The sequence below is a fragment of the Argopecten irradians genome, chromosome 14 (genome assembly GCF_041381155.1).
Source record: "Argopecten irradians isolate NY chromosome 14, Ai_NY, whole genome shotgun sequence".
Taxonomy (NCBI): domain Eukaryota; kingdom Metazoa; phylum Mollusca; class Bivalvia; order Pectinida; family Pectinidae; genus Argopecten; species Argopecten irradians.
In genome coordinates this window covers 21226641-21247456 of record NC_091147.1, presented here as the reverse complement: position 1 = coordinate 21247456, position 20816 = coordinate 21226641, and the positions used below count along the sequence as shown (strand labels likewise).

Sequence of the window (20816 nt, the reverse complement as noted above, 5' to 3'; positions counted from 1 at the left end):
AGTAATGGTGTACCAAATTTCATACTTGTATTACAAAGTGCACGATTCGGCCAAAAATGGGACTTAAGCCTTCGGACTAGAGAGGGAAATCATCATTTATCATTTTATGTGTACTTCTATCAGATTAGAGCAGCATTGACAGACCTAAGCATCGACAGCATTTCTTTTATGTACTTAAAGATATTGTCTATGCTCAAATTAATTTTGAAATTTAAACTAACCAGTCATCGCATGATAGTGGTTGGATTTTGCTTTAATGTTAACCATGTTTGTGTTGCTCTAAGAATATATTCTATGGGGCGGGTTAGCGCCCCATATTGAATATATTCTTAGAGAAATTGCTCCATACAAGCATGGTTAACATAAAAGAGAAATCCAATCCCTATATTTACACTCACACGTCTTTTTATTTATATTTTATGAAATAAAATCGTCATATGCAAGTGACGTAATTATTCAATAAAAGTCGGTCAAAAGTGGGAGGAGCTTACTCATTGAACAGCGATTGATGACGCTTCACGTTAGGTAGAATTATTTATCCGCAACGACAAAAAAGTTCAATATTTTAGTGTAAAATAAACACGACAAAAAACGTAAATTTCAGAGATAATCTTATTTAATCAGATTAGAACTTAATATATATACAATTTTGCCAAAAAATAATATATAACTTAATAACAAAAAGTATTTGTACTCTGCCATATGTGTGAACTCGGTGACCGTTATTGTGCAGCGAGGTGAAGCTGACGCACGCTTACACACTGGAGTTTGCCGAAGTTGTCAAAACATCGGTGTTCAAGTAGCTCAATGTGTTTGAGATTGTCGTCTGACTTAACAATATTACATCCTTGGGAGTCATCTGATTATAGAATCTACGCTTAGATCTATTACCATCGATAGATGGAACAACTTCACTTGTGTTAAATGGATACAATGTATTTGTGTGGTAACGCACAACTGTCAACACGTGGATTACTAGTGGTGCATGTTTTATAATACACACGATTAAATTCTCAAAGAACAAAGACAAGAGTGTATGTTAATAACTGACCTCTGTCAGAAGGTCTCATGCCCGTCCACCCCAAAGACTCGATCATAGGACGAACATAGACACAGAGGTAATTTGACATTTGACATCCATCATTTTTAACAGAAAGGAATGCACTGCACGTTGCCCCTGTCGGGATAATTTTTCCCGTTTCTTTATACGATTGTTAATTTAAAAAATGTTTGTATCATATATAGAAATATAAAACATATATGTATTGTTTACATTTTCCCAAAATTCTATGAACAACAACAATATACACGAAATGTTGCGTCAAAATGTAAACAAAGCCATGTGTTTCTTTTTAAAAAAGGTAGCCCGTTACGTTGCATAGAACATTTTCATACGCAAGTCCAAAGTTCAATTTTACCATGCAGTTATGGTAAACAAAATCGGCTACTACTTTTGTATTGTGAACAAGACTACATGCAAGTGTAGATATATCTGAATTGTACGTCATTGTCGTGTTATTGTGTGTCAATTATCGAATTGATGGAAGTCTTTATGACGAAAATAAGAAAGACATTTGTATGCAGCTATTGAAACTTGAGATTCGCATAATGATTAAACAGATGATAAGCCAAGCAATTCTTCACATTTCCGATCTTTGACATAACAATGAAAAGAGGTTTTCTAAAATTCTGTGATGTCCTCCCTCCTTCAACACGATTATTAATCTGGAGCATTACTGTTCTGTTATAATACAATAATATCGCGTTAAGTTTTAGCATGTTTGATTCCAACCTCAGTTGAACCTGACCATACATTTCAACTGTGTGCAATGTGATTACATAATTTTGATTTAACTGACGCTTTTCGCGGTACTAAATAGTTAACAGAGACGTGTACATAGTTAATATGCAAATATTTAATGATCGTCCATTCAATATGGCTCCAAATATAGTCCTTAACCACGTGTTTAGTACAATGTTAAACCAGGAAGCAACTGGTTTGTTTATATTGCAACTAACAACAGCTTTAACAGATAGAAGACTGGTGTTGTCAATGTAGATATAACCGATTGACCCATTTAGATATGTGTATGTAAATTATTTCATTTTTCAACATTTTTGTTTCTGGAGCCTGTACTGCACCAACACATTACTATCCCGTATTTGCCTATTGCAGAGCTATCATCCCTTGTGGGTAGGTATTGATTGCAATGTCATATGTTTCAGAGTGTAATGTCATGCTTTTCGACGTGATTTCCGTTCACAAAATAATGACGTAGAGGGAGGTAGCGTTTTAATACGTAATGAGATAAAACGGTATAAAGCTAGTATGTTAATAATCCGAAATAAAAGGCCAAAAGGAATTCAAAGTAAAATCAAAAATAATTTCTATGGAATATACATTCAGCCACTATAAGGCCTTTTTCAGTCCAAAATAACACTAACACAACTAATATGTAAAGACAGAATAACCAACGGATGTGAACAACACGATTAATGTTAGAGCTCACTCTGATCAAGTGATTACTAAGTTACTTAATTCCTTTACTAATGTAGTAGATAGAAACTGGCTGTTGATTGTGTTTTAACTCAAAAGACACCAGCTTGAATTTTCCAATAGCCAAATTAAATTAGAAAATTCATGTTTAAAAAAATATACTATTTTACGTTATCGCAAATACCCGTTTATGTAAACAAAAAATAATACAAATAAATTACGCTAATTATGATAGTAGTACTAATATGATACAAGTCATATCTTGATTTCTACGCCGTCCCGTAAACTATTCTGTTACGTAACAGGATTATAGTTTTGGTGTTTTGTTTGGGTTTTTGGATGTGACCCATAAAAACGAAATGTTGGGCAAGGATACACTATAATTGAGGAAGAACTTTCCATTGGACAAAGGTTTCATCATTAGCATAATCATAATTATATCAATATTAAATAAATATACAATTCCTGATTTCTGAGGAACAACAACATATCGAAATGACATCATCGACTTTCCTCAAATATGTGACTTTTAAAATAACAATACATTTCCATACCTCCGGATTTACCTTAACAACATATAGACGGGTCGTCTTTAGTCTCCCGCCGTCGTCCTAAAGTTGTTTATCACTGCGCCAGACGGCAAAGATCAAATTTATACGTTCTCAATCTTACATTGGCCTAGTGCTGTCACTTTATCTATGCTATTTGCTATTATTATTCTATGGTTATGATTGATACTATTTAATTTCAATGTTTCATATTTTTTGTTTCGGACGTAGTGGCCCTTTAATGAAATCAAATATATGCTAAATCAGTTATTTGTTTTGCATACACCTTTTTATTCCGCATTAAAACACAGCGTAAATCCTTTTGTTCTTTCTGTGCTATATTTCATTGAATGTACAGTATGTACCCATAATTGGTCTATAACTAAGTGACCTGTAGCCCGTTTTATTAAGATTTTGGACCGCTGCCCGGGTTTTTATGTGATCATTTTTTTGGACAGTCACTTATAAACCAGTTATGGGTAAATCCTGAGCACAGCTCAAAGTGTCAAGGCATAAACAATCCCAGAAGAGTTTTAACACACTTTTATAAGAAATACATTTTTGTATCTTAAACAACATTCACATATCATTCAAAGACACTATTGACAATATTCAGAATTTCAAGCTGAATGTATTAATTCCACCTTTGAAAATAACCCTTTTTAAATGCATCTGCACTATTTTTCGATGGTTATATTCTTTTATGGCTGAATATACACTGTCACTTCTTCTGCAGCAAAACATGCACACGAGCGTGTTCCATGTTGCACGTACATATATACAACATTGGGTGATCTTCGGCCATTTGGAATCCAACATTTTTTCCACATTCACTCCTACATTATGTAAGCTCCTACCAGCCACGTCTGTTATAATAGTTGAGTATATTCCTGTAAACCCAATGGACATATTCGCTAACTCTTTGGGGTTAATTAACTCTCATATGTTGCTTAGTTTACCAACACACAAATAAATATCCTGTATCGAATTTCTTGTAATATCCTAATAATTTTAGCACTTTTCTTTTTTTCAATTTTTAAGGTATCCAAAAAATCCTTTTCATGGCCCATTGCACTGATATATCATGTTTTAACATTCAATTTGTTATAAATACTTTATTTTGTCGAGTTTCTTTCAGGTAAAGCAAAGTTGATATATATACTTTATTTTGTCGAGTTTCTTTCAGGTAAAGCAAAGCTGATGTTTGTTTTACCCTATCCATTTCTAGAGCATTTTTTTTTTCATTTTGTTTAGTCAGATGTGCAAGAAAACCCTAAATCATACATGTACATTGTAAATCCCTTTCAGTTTCTAGTATCAGTAATCATGTAAACACCAGTAAAGACGTTGTCCTGGTAGAGCAAGGCTATGTCCATCCTCGGAAGACATTTCAGAAATGAATAATATTCGTTATAAAAGGGTGACTATGGGTATTTTAGGTTCACCAGGTTTGAGGTTTATATGTGATGAATGCATTGGTAATGTTGACTGCACTCAGAAACACGTGGGTGAAAATGAGCATGCTTTACCTGTTACTGGTATGACATGTGATGAATAGAATGATATGGACGAATGTACATTGTTGTTATTTTCAGCATTTCTACCCACCTGGTTTATAAATGATGAACGCTTTGTATAGTAGGGTTTTATTAGGACAAAAGGAACTGTGTTTTAATTTAGAGATAAGCTTCAAACTGTACTATATGTGTGAGAGGGAACATCACTCGGCTCTAACGGGCCTCGTTGATGTACCCTCTCACACATATAGTACAGTTTGAAGCTCATCTCCTTAACTAATACATGTAACAAGAGGGGGAAAATGTAACTACCAGACTGGAGCTACCTGGTCACTGATGATCGACCCAGTAAAATTCCACTAAACTTTAATTAAATTCCAACTAATTACATTTTTGAAAAAAAGTTCCAAACAATAAATTATTTTACTTTTTAGGTACTTTTTATTGTCAATTTGTATTACAAATAGCCATCGAAGTGTCGTTTTGTGTCTTGGAAAATTGTTAATGATTTCATCCAGTAAATGATTGTGTATAAGACCATTGTGATAGATACAATGTATTTTGGCATGAAACGAAACAAATTAGGTGACAAAGTGTGTACATTTTATATACACCATGTATATCATTCAATTGGAATTTAAATATAGCCTACAAAACATTAGTCTGCTAAAACCCGGAAGGAATTTCTTTATCCATGTTAATCAACAAAGCATAGCAGGACTGAAGACGGGCGTCGTTAAGGTAAAAAAACAATGTATTATTTATATATTTATGATCGTGATAAATTGCAATATTGCTTCCAAAAGCAAAAACTATAGGATAAAATTAATTAGTCTTGATCACGGATGGACATTCAATATGCAGGCAAATGATTAATATGTCTGAAGCTACCTATGTCCTTAGAACGAATATACGTACCCGGGCCTACTATACCTTTCGGCCGGGTACGAATTGGTCCCTATGGGTCGTAGTGGAGCACTGCCTCCGAAAATCACTCGGCCGAGTTTTTCTATACTTTTTTGTATGTTTCCAATTATTTTACATGCATTTACATAATATTTTTGTCCAAAACAAACATAACTACCATCCTTAATATCTACCGTACCGCTCACAAAGACGTCAAATTCACAATTTATGGAACTTGCCGTATAGATTCCCTTCAGAAAGACCTCCATATGTATTATGTAAAAATAATAATGCCTCGATGAGAATTAGATATTTTATGTGGTTCAGTTTTATTGCCTAGTAGGTAAGCGATATCAAACAAGTACGATAAAAATGCAAACAAACGTTTAATAATGGTTTGCATAATCATTACTTTGCTCCATTAGCAGTAATAGGCACCAATTGTAGCTCTAAAGACGACACCATTTTCTGTAAAAAAAGTCTGTTGATATGCAGGCAGCTATTAATATGTCTGAAGCTACCTATGTCTGAGTCTCATGTCTGCAAATCACATAAAATTACATTATTATGTAGCTCCACTTGATATAGTTTTTTCTTAATTTCAATTACTTAGGGAAAGATCTGTGAGGTGATGTATAACGTTATCTATCTTGTACGTATACATTAGTACATGTATAATGTAGGTTCAAGCTATGTATAAACTACAATGTAGTATTGCATACGTATAAACTCTGTTTACCTACAATGTTGTATTAACGTGACACTACCCAACTTGAAACGCTACCCAAAATGAAACACTTTTAAAATATGTGATACAGTATTTCCAGTTTACAATCTAAACTAACAATAACGGTCCTGAACAAAAATTAAGGTGCTGACTAATAACTGTGACAATTCTAATATGTCATTTTCTTTCCAGTTGCTTATTATCTGTATTCAAAAATGAAAATAACGAAATTTTGAAAAACTCCGGAAACGACGTCGTGCGACAACCCTAAAAACACCATATATTTTGAAATAAGAAAAATAGATGCTGAATGGAATATTTTTGAAAGACATGTGACTTGAATAAACTAAAAAATGTTTGAACTTTCTTTTAATGAATTCAAACATGTTTAGCATGCCTGGGCATTTATTAATCAAACTTTATTTAGGAGATGTTCCATTTTGGGTACTCAAACCTGCTAAAACACAGGGCTGGACCGGGCATAATTCCAAGCTCTGTATTTATAAATATATGCACTACTGACAAGTAAACAAATCATTAAATTAATAATAAAAGCATCTATATGTGGAATGTTAAGAAAAAAAAGTCTGGATTCAACCACAAGTAAGAAAGTTTTTACAATTATCTTCAAAAAGTGTTCCAATTTGGGTAGCGTCACGTTACATACGTATCAGATCTGTATAACCTAGTACATATATTACATACGTACAATCTCTGTATAACCTAGTATAACATACGTATAAGCTCTGTATAACCTAGTATTACATACGTACAATCTCTGTATAACCTAGTATTACATACGTATAAGCTCTGTATAACCTAGTATTACATACGTATAAGCTCTGTATAACCTAGTATTACATACGTATAAGCTCTGTATAACCTAGTATTACATACGTATAAGCTCTGTATAACCTAGTATTACATACGTATAAGCTCTGTATAACCTAGTATTACATACGTATAAGCTCTGTATAACCTAGTATTACATACGTATAAGCTCTGTATAACCTATAGCTAACCTAGTATTACATACGTATAAGCTCTGTATAACCTAGTAATTTACATACGTAATAAGCCTGTATAACCTAGTATTACATACGTATAAAGCTCTGTATAACCTAGTATTACATACGTAAAAGCTCTGTATAACCTAGTATTACGTATAAGGGCCCATATAACCTAAGCATACTGTATAAACCTAGTATTACATACGTATAAGCTCTGTATAACCTAGTATATACATACGTATAAGCTCTAGTATAATACGTAAGCCTAGTATTACCTACGTATAAGCTCTGTATATAACCTAGTATTACATACGTATAAGCTCTGTATAACCTAGTATTACATACGTATAAGCTCTAGTCTATATAACATAGTAATGCTCTGTATACCTAGTATTACATACTATAAGCTATATAACCTAGTATTACATACCTAGTATAAGCTAAAGCTCTGTATAACCTAGTATTACATACGTATAAATCTCTGTAAAACCTAGTATTACATACGTACAATCTCTATATAAACTAGTATTACATATGTATAAGCTCTGTATAACCTAGTATTACATACGCATAATCTCTAGTTATTACCTAGAAAAATATAAATACATATACAGCATCTGTATCATTCATTATCAATTGCGTCTAAGCTCTGTATAATCTAGTAATTACATACGTATAAGCGCTCGGTATAACCTAGTATTACATACGTATAAGCTCTTGTATAACCTAGTATTTACATAACGTATAAGCTCCGTATAACCATAGTAGTACATACGTATAAGCTCTGTATAACCTAGTATAACATACGTATAATCTCTGTATAACCTGGTATTACATACTTAAAGCTCTGTATCTAGCATATACATTACAAACGAAAAAGCTATGTACCTATACATAAATAAGCTCTGTATTACCTAGTATTACATAAAGCCTCGCTGTAAAACCAGTATAAGCATACGTAAAAGTCCAGTAAAACATAGTATTACAATTCGTCCAATCTCTATATAAACTAGTAATTACATACGTATAAGCCTCTGTATAACCTAGTATTTACATACGCAAAGCTCATGTATTACCTAGTAATATTAAATACATATAAGCTCTGAATCATTATATTATCAATTGCGTCAACGCTAATATAATCAATAATAACAATTCGTATAAGTCTCGGTATAATCCAGTATCACCTACGTATAAGCTTCTGTATAAACCTAGTATTACATACGTATAACGCTCTGTAAACCTAGAAATACATACGTATAAGCTCTGTATACACCTAGTATATACATACGTATAAGCCCTAGTATAACCTAGTATTCCACATGAACGTACATAAGCTCTGAAAAACCTAGTATTACATACGTATAAGCTCCGTAGTAACCAATACATTAACATACGTAAAAAGCCTCAGAGTATAACCTAGTATATACATACGTATAAGCTCTGTATAACCTAGGTATTACAATACGTAAATAAGCACATGTATAACCTATGAATTACATACGTATAAGCTCTATATAACCTAGTATAACATACGTACAATCTCTATATAACCCTATTAATGACATACGTAAAAGCCCAGTATAAAACATAGTATTACATACGTATAAGCTCTGTAATAACCTATTATACATACGTATAATGCTCTGTATAACCTAGTATTACATACGAATCAAGCTCTGTATAACCTAGTATATTACATACGAACGTATAAGCCCTGTATAACAACCTAGTATTACATACGTATAAGCTCTGTATAACCTAGTATTACATACGTATATAGGCTCTATATAACCTATTATTACATATCGTATAAGCTCTGTATAACCTTAGTAAAGTCCTAATACGAAAAAGCTCTGTAATAAACCTATGTATATACATACTTAATAAGGCTCTATATAATAACCTAGTATTACATACGAATATAAGCTCTGGTATAACCTAGTATTACATACGTATAAGCTCTGTATATAACCTAGTATTACATACGTATAAGCTCTGCTAATATATACCTAGTATACTACATACGTACAATCACTAAATAACCTAGTATTACATACGTATAAAGCTCTGGAATAACCTAGTATTACATACGTAATAAGCTCTGTATAACCTAGTATTACATACGTATAAGCTTCTGTTATAACCTAAGTATTTACATACGTATGAAGCTCTGTATAACCTAGTAATACATACGTATAGGCTCTAGTATAACCTAGTATATTACATACGTATACAAGCTCTGTATTAAACAAGTATTACATACGTATAAGCTCTGTATAACCTAGTATTACATACTAGTATAAGCTCTGTATAAGCCTAGATAACATACAACTAAGAGACCCTGTATAATCCTAGTATTACATACATATAAGCTCTGTATAACCTAGTATTACATTCGTATAACTCTCATTATAACCTAGTATTACATACGAATAAGCGTCTGTATAAACCTAGTATTAACTTACGTATAAGCTCTTGTATAACCTAGTATTACATAGCGTATAAGCCCTGTATACACCAAGTTATTACACATATAAACGATATAAGCTCTATGTAACCCTAGTATTACATACTGTATAAGCTCTTGTATTACCTAGTATTACTATACGTATAAGCTCTGTATAACCTAGTATTACATACGTATAAGCTCTGTATAACCTAGTATTACATACGTATAAGCCCTGTAAAACCTAGTGATTAACATACGTATAACTCTGTATAGACCTAGTATTATTACATACGTATAAGCTCTGTATAACCAGAGTATTACATACGTATAAGTTGTAAGCTCTGTATATAACCTAGTATTACATACGGTATAAGCTCTGTATAACCTAGTATTACATAAGTATAAGCCCTGGTATAACCTAGAGTAATACATAAAGTATAAGCCATGTATAACCGTAGTATTACATACTTATAAGCCCTGTAAAACCTAGTATAACATACATACAGCTCTAGAAAAACCTAGTATTACAGTCCGTAAAATCTTCCTAAATAACCTAGTATTACATACGTATAAAGCTCTGTATAACCTAGTATTACATATGTATAAGCTCTGTATAACCTAGTAATACATACGTATAAGCTCTATATAACCTAGTATAACATACGAACACACTCTGTAAGTAACCATGAAAGTACATACAAATAAGCTTATATAACCTAGTAATACCATACGTATAAGCTCTGTAAAACCTACGTATTACATACGTATAAGCTCTGTATAACCTAGTATAACATACGTATAAGCTCTGTAATAACCTAGTATTACCTACGAATCAGCTCTTATAACTAGGTATTCCGATAACGAAAAAATCTCCTAAATAACCTAGTATTACATACGTATAACCCTGTATAACCATAATCCATACGTATAAGCTCTGTATAACTAGTATTACAAACGTATATAAGCTCTATATAACCTAGTATTCATACGTATAAGCCTGTATCAATCTAGTATTACAAACTGTATCAGCCCTGTAAAACCTAGTATTACATACGTAAAAGCCCTGTAGAAACCTAGTATAAGCATACGCATAAGCTCTGTATAACCTTACCTAGTAATATATAAATACAGTATAAGCCGTATATGTCTGTATCAAACCATTATTATCATTGTCTTACTAATCTCAATATAATCTAGTATTACATACGTATAAGCTCGGTATAATCTAGTATTTACATACGTATAAGCTCTGTATACACCTATTATTACATACGTAAATAAGCTCTGTATAACCTAGATTAACATACGTATAAGCTCTGTATAACCTAGTATTACATACGTATAATCCCATGTTTATAACCTAGTATTAGACATACGTGATAGATCTCTGTTATAACCTAGTATTACATACGTAAGAAGGACTCCGTATAACCATAGAATTACATACGAATAAGCTCTGTATAACCTAGTATTACATACGTATAAGCTCTTGTAATAACCTAGTATTACATACGTATAAGCTCTGTAAATAACCTAGTATTACATACGTATAAGCTCTATATAACCTAGTATACCAAACGTTAACACTCTCTATATAACCTAGTAATTACATACGAATTAAGCCCTGTATAACCAAGTATAACATACGTATAAGCCCTGTTAATAACCTAGAATTACATACGTATAAGCTCTGTATAACCTAGTATAGGCTACATACGTATAAGCTCTATAAAACCTATTATTACATACGTAAAAGCCTCTGATAAAACCAGAGTAAAACATACGAATAAAGCTACTATAAAAGCCAAGTAATAACATACGAATAAGCTCTGTAATACCCTAGTATTACATAGCGTATAAGCTCTGTATAACCTAGTACTGTATAACAATTACGTATAAGCTCTTGTATAACCTAGTATTACATATGTATTAAGCACTATATAACCGTAGAAATTACATACGGTATAAGCCCTGTATAACCTAGTAACTTACCATACGTATGAAGCTCTAAATAACCTAGTATTACATACGTATAAGCTCTATATAGTACCTATGTATTACATACGTAAAAGCTCTAATCTAACCAATTAATACATACGTAGAAGCTCCTATAAACCTAGTATAAACATACGTATAAGCTCTATATAACCTAGTCTATTACATAAGTATAAGCTCTATAAATACCTAGTATTACATACGTATACCTGCTCTATAATAACCTATTCATTACATACAGTATACAGCGAGAGATCTGTAAACCTATTATTACATACGTACTTCTAAGCTCTATATAAACCTAGTATTACATACAGTATAATCTAAGCCGACGAGATCTACTATAAAACCTAGACATTACATAAGTATAAGCTCTAAATACACCTAGTAATACATACGTATAAGATCTTACAAACCTAGTATTACATACTGTATTTATTTAGCACAATAACCTAGTATTACATACGTATAAGCTCAATAATAACCTAGTATTACATGACTGTAATAAGGCTTTCATATACAAACCTAGTTACATACTAAAAATGCAATGTAAAACTAGAATTACATACGTAATAAGCCTCTGTATAACCAGTATAGACATACGTGAATAAGCATCTGTATAACCTAGAATTACATACGTATAAGCATCAGGAATACCCTAGATATACGCTACGAATATAAATACCTAAATTACATACCATATTTAGCTCTATATCAGACCTAGTAATACATAAGTATAAGCTCTATAAAACCAGTATTACATACGTATAAGCTCTAAAAAACCTATTTACATACAGTATAAGCTCTATAGATAACCTAGTAATACATACTGTATAGGCTCTGTATAACCTAGTATTTACATACGAATACAGCCTCTGTCAATAACCCTAGTAAATACATACCTGTAAAAGCTCTGTATAATACCCTAGACAGCCGAGACATACGTAAACATAGCCTGTATAGTCTTTCATAGTATAACTATACGTATAAGCTCTGTATAACCTAGTATTACATACTTAAAAGCCCTCAATAACAACCTAGTATTACATACTGTATTTATTTAGTCTCTGTATTACCTATTGTACGTATTAAGCTCGAGAGATCAAATAAACTAGTATTACAGACCTATTGTTATAAGTCTAGGTCATTACATACGTATAAGCACTATATAACCTATAGTATTACATACCTGTTTTTATTTAGCCCTGAAATAACCTAGTATTACATACGAGTATAAAGCTAGTCTGTATTTACGTCTATTATTAGCATACTGTATAACCCTAGATATAAAACCTAGTATAACATTACATACCTGTTTTTATTACCTAGTAAAACCTAGTATTACATACCTGTTTTTATTTAGTCTTTATAAGCTCTGTACAGCCGAGAGATCAATAAAATAATTACATACCTAGTATTTTACTTTAGTCTTTCATTCAATACATAGCCGTCAATAAAAACTAGTATAACTAGTGTTTTACACGTCTTATCAATACAGTACTACACGAGAGATCAATAAAACTAGTATTACATACCTAGTCTTTCTTACATACGTATAAGCCGAGAGATCAATAAAACTAGTATTACATACCTGTATTTAGTCTGTATCAAACTATATACATACAGTATAGTATTACATCTGTTTTTATTTAGTCTCTTTAACCTAGTATTACATACTATACGAGAGATCAATAAAACTAGTATTACATACCTGTTTAATTTAGTATTACATACGTATAAGCTACTGTATACCTAGTATTACATACGTTATAATCAATTACAACCTAGTATTTAGTCTTTCATTACATAGTATCAATAAAACTAATAGTCTTTATTCATACGTATAAGCCTCTGATCAATAAACCTAGTATTACATACCTGTTTTTATTTAGTCTCTTCATCAATACCTAGATTACATACAGTATAAGATCAATAAAACTAGTATTACATACCTGTTTTTATTTAGTCTTTCATCAATACAGATACTACATACGTAGAGAGCTCAATAAAACCTAGTATTACATACCTGTTTTTATTTAGTCTTTCATCAATACAGTATTATCAATAAAACTAGTATTACATACCTGTTTTTATTTAGTCTTTCATCTACAGATATAACCTAGATCAATAACTAGTATTACATACCTGTTTTTATTTAGTCAATACAGTTACTATAGCCGAGAGATCAAGTAAAACATACGTATAAGCTCATACCTGTTTATAAGTCTTTCATCTAGCTACTACAGCCGAGAGATCAATAATACTAGTATTACATACCTGTTTTTATTTAGTCTTTCTATATAAGCTCTGTAGAGATCAATAAATTAGTATTACATACCTGTTTCCTATTTAGTCTTTCATCAATACAGATACTACAGCCGAGATCTCAATAAAACTAGTATTACATACCTGTTTTTATTTAGTATTGTATAATAATACATACGTATAGCGAGAGATATAAAACTAGTATTACATACTGTTTTTATTTAGTCTTTCATCAATATAACCTAGTATACATACAGATCAATATAAACTAGTATTACATACCTGTTTTTTATTTAGTCTTTCATCAATACAGATACTACAGCCGAGAGATCAATAAAACTAGTATTACATACCTGTTTTTATTTAGTCTTTCATCAATACAGCTACTACAGCCGAGAGATCAAAAAAACTAGTATTACATACCTGTTTTTATTTAGTCTCTTTCATCAATACAGATACTATAGTATAATCATGTATAAAACTAGTATTACATACCTGTTTTTATTTAAGCTCTTTATCAAAACCTATATTACATACGTCGAAGATCAATATAAACTAGTATTACATACTGTTTTATTTAGTCTTTCATCAAACACAGATACTACAGCCAGATCAGAGTAAAATGTAGTATTACATACCTGTTTTTATTTAGTCTTTCATCAATACAGATACTACATAGAGATCAATAAAACGAGTATATACATACCTAGTTTTTATCTTTCATCAATACAGTACTAATCTCTATACGAGAGATAATAAAACTAGTATTACATACGTGTTTTTTAAGTCTTTCATCAATACAGTACTATAGCCGAGAGATCAATAAAACTAGTATTACATACCTGTTTTTATTTAGTCTTTATCATACGATACTAAGCCGAGAGATATAACCTAGTATTACATACTGTTTTTATTTAGTCTTTCATCAACTAGTATATAGATCAATAAGCTCTGTATTACATACCTGTTTTTATTTAGTCTTTCATTATACAGTATTACATACGAGAGATCAATAAAACTAGTATTAATACTGTTTTTATTTAGTCTTTATTCAACAATAGTACTATATCTGATCAATAAAACGACTAGTATTACATACCTGTTTTTATTTAGTCTTTCATCAATAAGCTACTACAGCCGAGAGATATAACCTAGTATTACATACGTATAAGCTCTGTTTTAACCTAGTTTTTACAGAGATCACAATAAGTATATAACCTAGTATAACATACAATAAAACTAGTATTACATATATTTAGTCTTTCATCAATACAGTATACTACAGCCGAGAGATCAATAAAACTAGTATTACATACCTGTTTTTAACCTTTATCAATTACATACTACACGAGAGTCAAATAAAATAGTATTAATAACCTAGTCTTTATCAATACAGATACTAAGCCGAGAGATCAAATAAAACTAGTATTACATACTGTTTTTTATTTAGTCTTTATTAGATACTACAGCCGAGAGATCAATAAAAAGTATTACATACCTGTTTTTTTATTTAGTCTTTCATCAATACAGCTACTACAGCCGAGAGATCAATTAAAAACTAGTATTACATACCTGTAGTTTTTATTTAGTCTTTCATCAATACGTACTTAAGCTCGAGAGATATAAAAACTAGTATTAACATCCTTAAGACTCAGTATCATACGTATACAGCCGATACTGTAATAAGCTCTATATACCCTAGTATAACAATACGTATAAGCTCCTGATATAACCTAGTATATACATACGAATACAGTACTATATAACCTAGTAATTACAATGACTTACAATCTCTGTATAACCTAGTATTACATACTATAGACTCTAATAACCTAGTATAACATACGTATAAGCGCTCTATAATAACCTAGATATACTTACGTATAAGCTCTGTATAACCTAGTATTACATACGTATAAGCTCTATATAACCTAGTATTACATACGTATAATCTCTGTATTAACCTAGTATTACATACGTATAAGCTCTATAATAACCTAGTATTACAACGTATAAGCTCTGTATAACCTAGTATTACATACGTAAAGGCTAGTACAGCCGAGAGATAATAAAACTAGTATTACATACCTGTTTTTATTTAGTCTATTTCATCATCTACAGTATACAGCCGAGAGATCAATAAAACTAGTACATATACATACCTTGTTTTTAGTATCAATACAGATACTACAGCCGAAGTATAAAACGAGTATTACATCTGTTTTTATAACCTTTCATCAATACAGATACTATACGAGAGATCAATAAAACCTAGTATTACATACTGTTAAGTCTGTATAACCAATTACATAGTACTAAGCCGTAGTATTACATACCTAGTTTTATTTAGTTACATCAATACAGTATTAATTAGCCGAGAGATCAATAAAACTAGTATTACATACCTGTTTTTTATTTAGTCTTTCATCAATACATACTATAAGCGAGATCAATAACCTAGTATTACATACATAAGTCTGTCATCAACCTAGTATTAGATCAATACTAGTATTACATACCTGTTTTTATTAAGCTTCATAATACCAGTATAAAGCATAAAGCCTAGTATTACATACGTATAAGCTCTATAAACTTAGTATTACATACGTATAAGCTCTGTATAACCTAGTAGATATTACATACGTATAAGCTCTGTATAACCTAGTATTACATACGTATAAGCTCTGTATAACCTAGTATTACATAAGTATATAAGCTCTGTATTAACCTAGTATTACATACGTATAAGCTCTGTATAACCTAGTATTACATACGTATAAGCTCTGTATAACCTAGTATTACATACGTATAAGCTCTGTATAACCTAGTATTACATACGTATAAGCTCTATATAACCTAGTATTACATACGTATAAGCTCTGTATAACTAGTATTACATACGTATAAGCTCTGTATAACCTAGTATTACATACGTATAAGCCTGTATAACCTAGTATTACATACGTATAAGCTCTGTATAACCTAGTATTACATACGTATAACTCTGTATAACCTAGTATTACATACGTATATAAGCTCTGTATAACCTAGGTATTACATACGTATAAGCTCTGTATATAACCTAGTATTACATACGTATAAGCTCTGTATAACCTAGTATTACATACGTATAAGCTCTGTATAACCTAGTATTACATACGTATAAGCTCTGTATATAACCTAGTATTACATACGTATAAGCTCTGTATAACCTAGTATTACATACGTATAAGCTCTGTATAACCTAGTATTACATACGTATAAGCTCTGTATAACCTAGTATTACATACTATAAGGCTCTGTATAACCTAGTATTACATACGTATAAGCTCTATATAACCTAGTATTACATACGTAAAAAGCTCTGTATAACCTAGTATTACATACGTATAAGCTCTGTATAACCTAGTATTACATACGTATAAGCTCTGTAATAACCTAGTATTACATACGTATAAGCTCTGTATAACCTAGTATTACATACGTATAAGCTCTATATAACCTAGTATTACATACGTATAAGCTCTGTATAACCTAGTATTACATACGTATATAAGCTCTGTATAACCTAGTATTACATACGTATATAGCTCTGTATAACCTAGTATAACATAATAAAGCTCTGTATAACCTAGTATTACATACGTATAAGCTCTGTATAACCTAGTATTACATACGTATAAGCTCTGTATAATAAGCCTAGTATTACATACGTATAAGCTCTGTATAACCTAGTATTACATACGTATAAGCTCTGTATAACCTAGTATTACATACGTATAAGCTCTGTATAACCTAGTACTTACATACGTATAAGCTCTGTATAACCTAGTATTACATACGTATAAGCTCTGTATAACCTAGTATTACATACGTATAAGCTCTGTATAACCTAGTATTACATACGTACAAGCTCTGTATAACCTAGTATTACATACGTATAAGCTCTGTATAACCTAGTATTACATACGTATAAGCTCTGTATAACCTAGTATTACATACGTATAAGCTCTATAAACCCTAGTATTACATACGTATAAAGCTCTGATATAACCTTGTATTACATACGTATAAGCTCTGTATACCCTAGTATATTACATACGTTTAAGCTCTGTATAACCTAGTATTACATACGTATAAGCTCTGTATAACCTAGTATTACATACGTATAAGCTCTGTATAACCTAGTATTACATACGTATAAGCTCTGTATAACCTAGTATTACATACGTATAAGCTCTGTATAACCTAGTATTACATACGTATAATCTCTGTATAACCTAGTATTACATACGTATAAGCTCTGTATATAACCTAGTATTACATAACGTATAATCTCTGTATAACCTAGTATTACATACGTATAAGCTCTGTATAACCTAGTATTACATACGTATAAGCTCTGTATATAACCTAGTATTACATACGTATAAGCTCTGTATAACCTAGTATTACATACGTATAAGCTCTATATAACCTAGTATTACATACGTATAAGCTCTGTATAACCTAGTATTACATACGTATAAGCTCTTATAACCTAGTATTACATACGTATAAGCTCTAATAACCTAGTATTACATACGTATAAGCTCTGTATAACCTAGTATTACATACGTATAAGCTCTGTATAACCTAGTATTACATACGTATAAGCTCTGTATAACCTAGTATTACATACGTATAAGCTCTGTATAACCTAGTATTACATACGTATAAGCTCTGTATAACCTAGTATTACATACGTATAAGCTCTGTATAACCTAGTATTACATACGTATAAGCTCTGTATAACCTAGTATTACATACGTATAAGCTCTGTATAACCTAGTATTACATACGTATAAGCTCTGTATAACCTAGTATTACATACGTATAAGCTCTGTATAACCTAGTATTACATACGTATAAGCTCTGTATAACCTAGTATTACATACGTATAAGCTCTGTATAACCTAGTATTACATACGTATAAGCTCTGTATAACCTAGTATTACATACGTATAAGCTCTGTATAACCTAGTATTACATAAGTATAAGCTCTGTATAACCTAGTATTACATAAGTATAAGCTCTGTATAACCTAGTATTACATACGTCAAAAAGGGAAAACAAATCTACATAATGCAATTAATATGTAAAGTATGCGTACAAGATACATGTATACTGACCTGACTTATAATTGCAGTATGACTAAATCTCAAATGTATGTTGATATGTCTTTACTTGACAATGGTGTGCGTTCTAAATCCCCTTTAAACAAGATAATTAACCATGTGTAATGATAGGGAGTTTGTACGGACTTTATAGATCACACAATAAATGACATATATACAAGTCATTAAATATACTGTAGCGCATGGTCGTGACGGTAAATTAAAGGCCACATGTATATTATGACTTCATACACATTGCATTTAAATCTGAATATCCTTAATTCTTTAGGTCTTTTGAACGAATATTGTAACTTGTAAATAAAGTGAATAGGTTGACTGATCTTAAACTGTTTTCCGACTACATATACCGCTGGTGATAGCATAATGTCATTACTACATTGTCATTATATTTCTTTGTATAACTACCTGTATTTTAAGTGTCAGTAGTAATTTACTTCAGTCATTGTTTGCTTTAAGACTAAGTTTTAATGTAGGTTGATGGTTGAAAGGAATGATAAGATATCAACAAAAAATTTTGTCTTATAGACTTCGCCTAAAAGGAAGGTATAATATTATCAACAACCAATAAAAGCACATGACGCAATTTTAAGTGCACGGAACAAACAAAATTCAACAACTTAAAAAGCCTACGTCATCTCATAACGTAAAGAATGACGTCGCCGTTTGTAACGCCGTATTTGATTGGCTGAAACAACAGCAGAATGCTGTCATATAAAAAAAGAATCTCACGGATTAAGAATTCTGTGGGTTTTCATTGCATTGTAATGATTAACTTAAAAAGATGTATTTATGTTATGGAGCTACATGTATAAGCCAAACACCTGATCATGAGTGTATTCTCAATATAAAGAGAGCAACCAACTAAATAATTTTACATAGACCACAGTGTTAAACTTTGTTAAAGTTTTGTGCTGTATTATTAAAACAAAGGAATATTAGTTAGCTATTGTGTTCTATAATTAAAGTCTAGGTTCTCATATAACACTAAATAGAAAAAAAAAAGTTTGGGTCCTTCTGCTCAAACTCCAACCAGGGTAACTTTACTGAAATCAGGCGCATTTTGCACTAAAAAAATCCTGAAATTCTAATGCTTTTACCTATTCATTATCAAAGTTGATGTTTTGAGCCTAAATCTCAATATGAATTTCCAAATTCATATCATGGTTATCTAGGAATAATTACCTGTCAGAAAACATTTTTACTTTTGAAATTCATAATTAGCCAGCCAATCAGCGGCCGGGTTAAAATTCTATCCTGGGCTCAATCTTGTATACACAGGGGCCATTTCGAAGGTCTTTTTTTTTTTTTTTTTTGTAATTTTTTATTTTTTGTCAAACAATACATCAGTTTTACATCAATCACATATTCATGAATTATTGATATAGTTATCTTCCATGCACATCTTTCACTCTGCCATTCTTTCATTCATCATTATAATTTCATTGTTTGATTTTTTTTATAGAGAGAGGGGAGGGAGAGAAAAAAAATAAAAAAGAACAAAGAATTGGGAAGGAAAGAAGGGATAATGGGATGAACTAGAAACGAGAGATCGTGAAGTATAATATTTAAATGTAGATATATTCTTATATGAAGAATAATGAATCAACTAAATGAAAACACGATTAAAACAAAAAAAAAAGTAAAGAAAGAAAAAGAAAGAAAGAAGGGGAAAAAAAGAAAAAAAAAAGAAAAGAAAAAAGAAGAAGGAGGCAAGGAGTTAGA

The 20816-nt window shown here is 31.1% G+C and overlaps 1 protein-coding gene across 5 annotated transcripts in view; it reads left to right on the top strand.

Moving 5' to 3' along the window:
• Window positions 1-1991: 1991 nt before the first annotated feature.
• Window positions 1992-20816, top strand: part of LOC138307470 (uncharacterized) — a 38555-nt gene continuing 19730 nt past the window's right edge. Inside the window, exons 1-2 of one of the 5 annotated variants that reach the window (XM_069248241.1) lie at window positions 5209-5303; window positions 6082-6120. The gene's annotated coding sequence lies outside the window, so the exon portion shown is untranslated. Of the gene's footprint in view, window positions 2056-5208; window positions 5304-6073; window positions 6121-20816 lie in introns of those variants that run through there. The other 4 variants (XM_069248240.1, XM_069248243.1, XM_069248244.1 and 1 more) reach the window with 4 other exon arrangements.